We start from the raw sequence: 9,282 nt of genomic DNA on the forward strand, positions 1-9,282 counted from the left end.
TTTCTAAGTACATGGTACACATAACCCAGTTTCTCTCATAGCACATCAAAAAAACATGATAACTACCGTGAATAAGTACCTCAAATAGGAACGAGTGCTCTCGTATTATAGGATCAACTTCACGCTAAACTATGGAACTTCAATATACCTGGAAGTACATAACGAAATAGAGTACTTGAAGGTACCAATATTACGTGAAATAGGTTTTTCAGTAATGAAAGAGATATTGAAATTAAAAGTCATACAAGGAAGGGAGGACAAATAAGTTGTGCAAATTTAATGAAATCAAAGAACCGCCTAGCCGACATTAACAAATAACAAAAATCATGAAAGCATTGAATGAATAAGTCCTACAAGGAAGGGAAGACGTGCATTTTTTAAAGTATAATCAAATCAAAAAAGCAAAAGAACTTGGAACACCTACCCGACAGTAAGCACTAAAAATAATAAAATACAAAGAACCGTCCCTTTTTTGCAGATCTGTAATGCCCCGATAACCCAAAATTAGGTTTATGCGGAACATGGGAATCTGAGAAAGTTACTCAGTAATACTAGAGAAACTCAGAGCGAGGTACAACACGAAGAGGAGGTACAAATCGAGAGTGAGAATCGGCGAAAAGTAGATCGGAATCTAGATTGCTCTTCCTCGAAGCAGATGACTCTCCCCGAGAATGCGACAACAACAAACTCAGTCAATCCCTATCACCATCCGTCACGCCTTTGGTACAACCCTTCCTCTCGTATTGTCCTCGGCTAGGGCTTCGTCTTCGCCCAGTCCAGCAGGTCAAGATTGCAAAGGGCCTAATGTACTGCGGGTACCAAAACAACCGAGAGGCAACCTAATATACAAGGAGCTCTTGTGGTCCCCACCTGAATTACAGAAACAGTTAAAATAAAAAAAAAAAAGCAAACTCAACAGCCACGCAATAATATATGAATTAAAATCTTCTTAATGTGAGTTGACCATAAAAGAAAGTACAGATTATGAGGCATCTTAATGAAAATTAAGATAACAAGTACCACAAATTTATAGAAACACACATCCATGCTGTTGAACAAATTTTCCATAGGAAAGCATGAATGAGATTTCCATACAAAGTAGAGTTAACACAACAACTACTAGAAAATTACACACATATGATCCAAGATCCTATCTTCGCTTCGAGAAGATGTGGAAAGGTTGCAAAGAACTTTGTACATTAAGGTACCAGGAAGTACATAAATGTACATTCATGTTATTCTAGGTACATACAAAATATGATAGCACAATACTCGCATAATCCATGAAGAAACTACTCCAGTTTCCTCCTTTTCAGATTTCCACCATCTGGAAAACTTGGAACAGCTTTCCCTTCATCTTGAACAATCGTTCCACGTTCATTGCTTGATCCTTCATCCGACTGATTCCAAGGTTTCTCCGCAGTAACATCTTCTTCGTGATGGCCATTAGCAAGCAACATCTCATTATCTCCTACCAAAGGTTCATCTTCCTGTAGTTCGACCAAAAAGGGTGCCTCTGGTGCATGAACATCATGTACCTCAAAATGGTACTCCTGAAAAAAAAAAGCAATCAACCATGACCATGAAAGGAAACTAAATACTTAGGCACAGAAGACGGTGTTGATTTTTACGAAGTCTGATTCCTCCTCCAAGTCGGACTGGAATTCTTCATCTTCATCGGTTACTTCATTCACCTCCTCCAAATCAGCTCCATACCCAGCTTCCTCCTCGGAGTCCAACTCAGCAGAAATAACCTAGAAACAGATTTGTCAATTCAGATTGAAGACACATGTAGACAATTACGAAAGTACTCAGCAAAATAGCAACCGATGTACCTCGGAATGGTCTGGCGAACGGCAGTTGACAGAAGAGGATGAAGAAGGGCTGAGAACAGACGAATCAGGAGAGGACATGAGAGGTGGTGAGGGCGGCATGATTCTGGAGATATTGGTTATGTGCCAGGAGAATGGTAGAGCTCATAGCATGTCCATTATATAGAGAAGTTATTTTCCCACCCATCAATTCAAATTCGTGTGCTCTGTGTGGCCTCGAAAGTTTGAGTTTCCGCCCCAAAGACAGATAGTTCAAATTTGCAGGACCCACCACTAGAATATCCGATTGGACCATTTGTTAGTCAGGTCCAACCTGAATTAGTACGATTCTGATGTTTCCCAACATCTTCTCTGATTCCGTTGGAACGTAATTTTTCTTGCTATTATGGTACAAGGTACTTACTTTAAAAAGAAGATCTGTTAGGATGTACCTTTAAAACAACATTTCTCTTGCAACCTAAATATCGATAGCTCAGTGTACTTCATTGTACTTCCGTCATACAAATGTATCCCATACAGGTACGTCATTTAAACAGCTGATATAAATATTGTGCTCCCCCATTACAATTCAATCAAGAAAAAACAGAATATTATGCAACAATCAATTATTTTACAATTGTACGCATGCATGAAACATAGTTCAGAACCAGAAAATGTACAACACGAAAATGTACAATAAGAAAAATACACCGTTAGAATAAAGAACACGATACCCTGTACAAAAAAGCGCTATAACAAAAAATTACAAAGGGAAATGTACATTTATAAGGCAACGACTTCTGAGGCCCTTTTGTGTCATGCTTGTACTAAGGATGAACAAAGAGCCCTTCTGTGTGCTACCTTTACATGCTGCATGAGTATAGTTTCATTGTACATAATAGTACTGAATTGAATGAGCAACAGAGTTCATAAAGGTACATGCAGCTGTACCTAATGTACCATATGAAGTACAAAATTCCCACACAGTTCAAAAGGTACATACAACTAACTTCATAAAAGATACATATCCTTACTTCCAGAACAACATGTTGGTTGGTTCGAAAAAGGAACATAGTTCATAAAGGCACTTAAACAACTAGTCATTCCATATAATCACAAAAACAACGCAGCAGTACAGATATACATCATTTAAACACCTAGTTCGTACTCAATCTGCTGAACATTCACTACAGAACCACAAACATTTCTGCGATGTCCCACTACACCGCAATTTCCGCACTTAGGATCACTTCTTTTTGTTGCTATTTGATCTTTGTTAGTTTTGCACGCTGAACGATTGTGACCACTGAGCTTACAAACAGTACAGAACTTCGTTCTTTTTCGCTTCAGCTCATAAGAAGGCTTGTCTCTCGTGTTTGTAGGTCTTCCTACTGGTCGGTTACGCACCGGTGCAAGCGCTCCAGCATGAAGCAGCCCAGGAACAACATTGGAACAATTTTCTACTTCAGATGGTACAATAGGGGCAAGAAGAAGTTCCTGGAGACTACGCCTGTCTGTTTGTTGGTACATTTCATCAAATTTCTTCGTGCCATCCTTCATATAGTTCAGTACATCATGATAACAATCAACATTCTTATCACCAATGGCCACCAGCTCAAGGGCAGCAACGTGCAGAGAAGCATGGCGAAAAGACTGTGACCTGGTTGAACCTCTATCCTTCTGAAGATGTGCCAAATAATCAGGAAGTACATCATTAGCATCTTTTGTCCATCGCTTCAATATATGAGGTTGAGGTATTTTGTCAACTCCTAGTCTTAGCATTACCTACATGGGGTACGAACAGTTGTGTCAACAGTAATATATGATTCACAAGCACACAATGTAAGGTTAGTGGAAGTATTAGGCGTTGTACCCGGATAGAATGACAAAAAAGCATGCCCATATGTTCAGCAAGCCTGCATTCACAATGGTACTGACCTCCATCATCACTTATAGTTACCTCATAGTGTACTTTAGACCACTTTTCCCGCTTACTTGCATCAGAATGAATGGTCATATATTTCTTATTAACTTCCACCTCAACCACATTGTACGCAGCACTATCAAAAATGTGATCGCTGAACATCTCAAGCATAGCACTTGTATAAACTGTCGCAGCATGTTTCTCAATAGGCCATCCAGTTTTCAACACAACTCCACCCTGCATGGAGAAAACAGAATCAACATCAGGTAAGGTTATAAAATAAAACAAAGTTTTAGTAATTCGTACATGTACCATCCTAGTTCGTTGGTTCTCAGAATCTTCTTTCGAAATACGATCAGCAATAAGTTTGTTGTACTGCTTAACAAATAAATGCATTGGAGCACCAGGAGGTACGTATCCTTTCAACATGTGATTAGCACTTTCGTTTTGTTGTGTACTTGTCATCTTTGCACAAATACCGCTAAAGTATGGTTTTGCCCACCGATGACGCGATTCATATATTGGAGTGAGGAAATGATGTTCTCTCAAATCATACTTCTCCAAAAGTTCTTCCCATGCAGCCTCGAATTCTGATACTGTTATACTATAATTTATTAGCTTGTGGAATTCAGGTTTGAAATTACTGTACTTGGTGTAAATTGAACCAAGTCTCTCTTTCGCCATTTTCAGAACATGCCATTTGCACCACCTGTTCGTTTCATACAAAAAAGTGAGAAGTACAGCACATACATGTCAATTAATAGAGATGACAAGCAATATGCACTATGACACACATGGATTAAATGACAGATGTGCAAACAATATGGTACATAAAGGATGTACATAGTATGACATTCTATTTCAAAAGATGACACAATATGGTACAAAATTGTACGGGCAACAGAAACAATAACTACAAGCACTTTTTACTCTAAATATTCTAAAGCACTGAAAATGAATACATTTATGAGTTGAGTTTACAACGAAACCTGTGAGTTGTGTTCTTAAATACTCGTTCAATTACAACTTCCATAGCCCAGCATTGATCTGTAAGAAGGCATGATACAATAATATCATATATGCCTTCCGACGAAGTTAAGTAATATCATATAATGTACCATAGCAATTACCTGTCAGTATAGTCACTGGAGGTTTGCCACCCATCAAAGAAGTGAACTCACGGAAAATCCACTCAAAACTTTCAATTGTTTCTTGTCGCATTAATACTCCACTAAATATAATGCTTTGGAAATGATTGTTTACTCCAACAAATAATCCAAATGGCATACCATGAAGATTGGTCTTGTACGTGGTATCAAAAGTGATTGCATCTCCAAAGTACCTATAATCCAACTTGCTCTTGCCATTCACCCAAATAAGTGTTCTAATTCTTCCATCAGAATCTAGATCAGCCGTATAAACAAAAGAAGGATCCTCATCTCTCATCTTTGTGAATATATCCAAAGTCTTACGAACATCATCATTTGCTTCCTCTTTAGAAATCTGCTTGCAAAGATTCTGAAGCAACCGTTTGTTGAATGGTATGTCCTCGGTTGAACCAAAATATGTACCAAGTATGCTGTACACCTTCGTCAAGGGGACATTGTTCTCCCTGAGATTGCGTACTAATTCCCTTGTGCATTGATCTATATGTTTATGAGAGGGCCAGCACAATTTCTCTCCTCTGTTCCGAGAAAGTTTATGATTATGTTGTAGCTTGCATTCCTTGATGTACCATCCATGGTCCTTACTCCTCAACAGCCTGATCATTGCTTTGCATCCACATCTAACAGAAGATGTATTCTGCTTCTGTGGGAAACCCTGAAGTCAATGTACCGTTAGTACATAAATTTGTCTTTACTTCTATGAACTGAAAATAGAAGAATTTTTTTACTTGGCAACCACAAACAATATGCTGCACTGTTCTGTACACGACATCCTTCCTAGGTCCAGACTTACATTTGTAGCTTTTGCTTCTACTATAACGGATGCCAAAACCAACTTCCCATGAATACAGATTGTAATATTCATAAGCTTCAGGTAATGAGTCAAAGCAAAGACCAATTTGCGGGCACAAATCTCTTCTGTTGTCCTCAGCGCAAACCCGCGTAGTGCTTTCTCAAGAGGACCAGGCCTACCAGCTACAGGAACACGTGCTTCTAGACCGGCGTCAAACTTTTTCCTATTCAAACTCATGAGACCAAATGAAGAAAATTAAATGTCAGATATATTGCTATCTCATGCTAAGGAAAATATTGCTATCTCATGGTAAGGAAAATTTGGTGTTCTACTTTCTATGGGATGTACTCATCATGAGAACATAGTTTACTGACTAATTTCTATTAGATGTACTCCCTCCGATCCATAAAAAGTGTGGGACATGTAGTACAAAATTTGTACTAACTCAGTACAAAATGGCCGACACTGTTTATTGATCGAGGGAGTACAAACAATGGAGTACCGGTATACAGTACTCATTGAAAAAAACATATCTCTGAAAAAACCATTCTTACTGGTTGTAAATGTGGTATGTAATAAGAATTGTTCTTACTGGTAAATGGTACTCTTTCTTCAATTCAGTACTATCTCACGCTTAGGAAAATAATGCTATGTACTTCTAAAAGTACTATTCTTACTAGTATATACTTCTGGTACTTAGTAAAAAAAAAATCTTATATCTCAACGTCTTCTACTTCCAAAACATATACTCTTGATGACGACATAATTTATGTACTGATTTCCCTACTCCCTTCTCACTGTATCATTGGAAAAATATATGTACTGCTAATTTCCCCTTTCAAAGTGTTATCTCACATTTCAAAATGTATGCAACTTCAACATCTATACAAACAAATTTATTGGGGTACATTATGCAACCTAACCTTCGAGAAGAAGCAGTCAACCCAACCTCGTCGGCCTCCTCCACCGAAGCTGAAACACCAACTTCACTCCATTCTTCTATAGATGCTTGGGCAGCGAACTGTGGAATATCCTCACCTGTACCAGCAGTACTTTTTGTTCGCGTCCTGTTATGACATGGCGCAGCACTGCATTCTGATGAAGACTCTTCAGGAGGGTCCACAAACCTTAACAAATGTGAAATCCAGTGAATACAGCAAAAGGAATCAAGAGAGAAAGCGGCACGTAAACAGAAAAGAACATATATCCGGTACCTAGGAGGTACTTTCATGCCTTCCGTCATGCGAGCAGAGTACCGAGCAGAGTACCCGTGATGAGAACGACGCAGAAGGTGAAGAGTATTGTCAAATTAGATGACGACTGATGTACTAAAAGATTGGCGAGCAGAGTACCGAGCAGAGTACTTACATCTTCTTCCCCGTGATCTACAATGGGGAGAGAGATAAATGCCAGGGCTGCTAGGGTGAAATGAGAAGCAGGAAGAAGACCAGGGAAGAAGACGAGATATTTCACTGTGTACAGGCCCCATGTGTCCTGACCGGTCTGACATTGCTTTAGGGTGTACTCAACGATTAAATCGATTGAGGGTTTTCCAGTATTTTCTACTAGCTCCTTGCGCAGCATCCGACGCAGGAATGAGTGGTTCACACCGTGGGGCTAGATGGCTCCGGAGTCACAGACTCCGCGTTAAAGTTTATATAGATTATAGTGCAAACCAATTCTGTGAGTTTGTGTTCTCACTACCATGATATTACTAGCCTTTTCTTACCAAATGTTAAGTTTTCTCATTTTTCTAGAAACTTATCAGTTATTGTAGTCAGTTCCATCAGATTGTACAATCAGACTATTTCAAATGTCATTTGATTGATAATTTCATTAATTCATTGTAGGCTCTGATCCATTTTTATTGTTCTTTAGTTTTTTGCATCATGTTTCAGGTTTCATGGAACATGCTGATTTGAAAATATAAGTTGAATTTGTTTCAGTCCATATAGAACAATAGTTCACACGCTTTATTCCATAGTGTCACCAAAATCTAGGTAAACCCCTTTTCGCGATGTGTAACGAAGAGCAAAACAATATATATGGAGTATATCTTTTTCTCATTGTAAGCGGCAGAAATTTAGAGATGTTCGTTGATTTAAAGTGCATAAAGTATTCAGTTTTCCTCTCAGCAATCAAAATTTATGATATATAATATTGTCATTTTTCTAATCCTTACAGGAGAGTTATGGAGTAAAACAAGAGTTTCCCTAGCAATGCGCGGGGTATCATCTAGTACATATGGGTAGCAAACATAGTTATTTACTCACGATGTCATGTACACCAAAATTCACTTAGAGGCAAGATGTCCTTTCAAAGTGGACATACCAACCATGACGACTCAGACTACACATAGCCTTATGTCTACATCGGTTCCTGCAAAAAAAAAGTGTGTACATCGGTTGGGAGCTTGCTGCAGAAAACATCATATCCATACGTACACATGTTAGTCGTTGCATCACAACTTGGCTCATAATTCGGGTCTTTATCGAACCTTCGAAAATCAATACCCACTTTTGATCCTCACGCACGTATTTGTGAAGCACCATGAAAGCTACCACAATCACTTTTGGTTTATCCATATAAGAACTGCAAATACCATATGGGCATACAACCATGTCATTAACCTGAAAGAAGTAACAAAAACAATACACTCCTACAAAAACAAAATTAGAATGCTTCCATCTACCAACTTTAACACATGAGACGAACCTTTGAAATGTAGAACTTCTAAACTGGAGTCAAATTTGTCGTGTACCACTTCTAACTAGCATGTACTTGCCAAGTTAAGACTCGTCCATAAAAATTCCCAAACAATGTACTAGCAGTTAGTCAAATCCAAATTCGGAGAGACCAAATATATCAAATGATAAATGTGGGAGCTGAAACCAAAATAAAAAGATTACATTTTCCTATAGTAACGCAACGGACATTTTTGGATAGTCTATGAATCGGTGGCGGATCTAGAGCCAAGGGTGTGTGGGTGCAGGCCCTTTAAATTTTGATTATTTCACAATATTTCTCGTAGAAATTACTACTCTCTCCGTCTCCAAATAAGTGACGTGGATTTGCATAAAAATCTATACAAATTCACGTCACATATTTTGGGACGGAGTGAGTATTTGTTAATGAGATTTTATAAATCATATGGGTTCATCTGAACCCACATAGCACGGCGTCGATACGCCACTGTCTATGATGTTAACAACATTACAAATAACTATAAATCATATGACATCTGAACCCACATAGCTCGACTTCGATACGCCACTGTCTATAATGTTAACGACATTGCAAATACCTCTTTCGTTCCTAAATAGAGGAAACTTTGTCGGAAGTCAAATATTTCCAAATGATACCCGCAATTCTTTTTTCTCCAAATGAGGTTTATAAAGGATCTATACAGAGTTGAAGAAGGTTGAATAGGACAAGATATGATGACCTTTCTACTACTTCCTCCGTCCCAATTAACTGACGTGAATTTGTATACAGTTAATTCGGGACGGACTGAGCATTTAGTATCAGATGGGTAATATTTCTCATCGTACTGTAAAATAAATAAACACACACAGCAGCATCCAGGGC

The sequence above is a fragment of the Brachypodium distachyon genome, chromosome 2, assembly GCF_000005505.3.
Source record: "Brachypodium distachyon strain Bd21 chromosome 2, Brachypodium_distachyon_v3.0, whole genome shotgun sequence".
NCBI lineage: Eukaryota > Viridiplantae > Streptophyta > Magnoliopsida > Poales > Poaceae > Brachypodium > Brachypodium distachyon.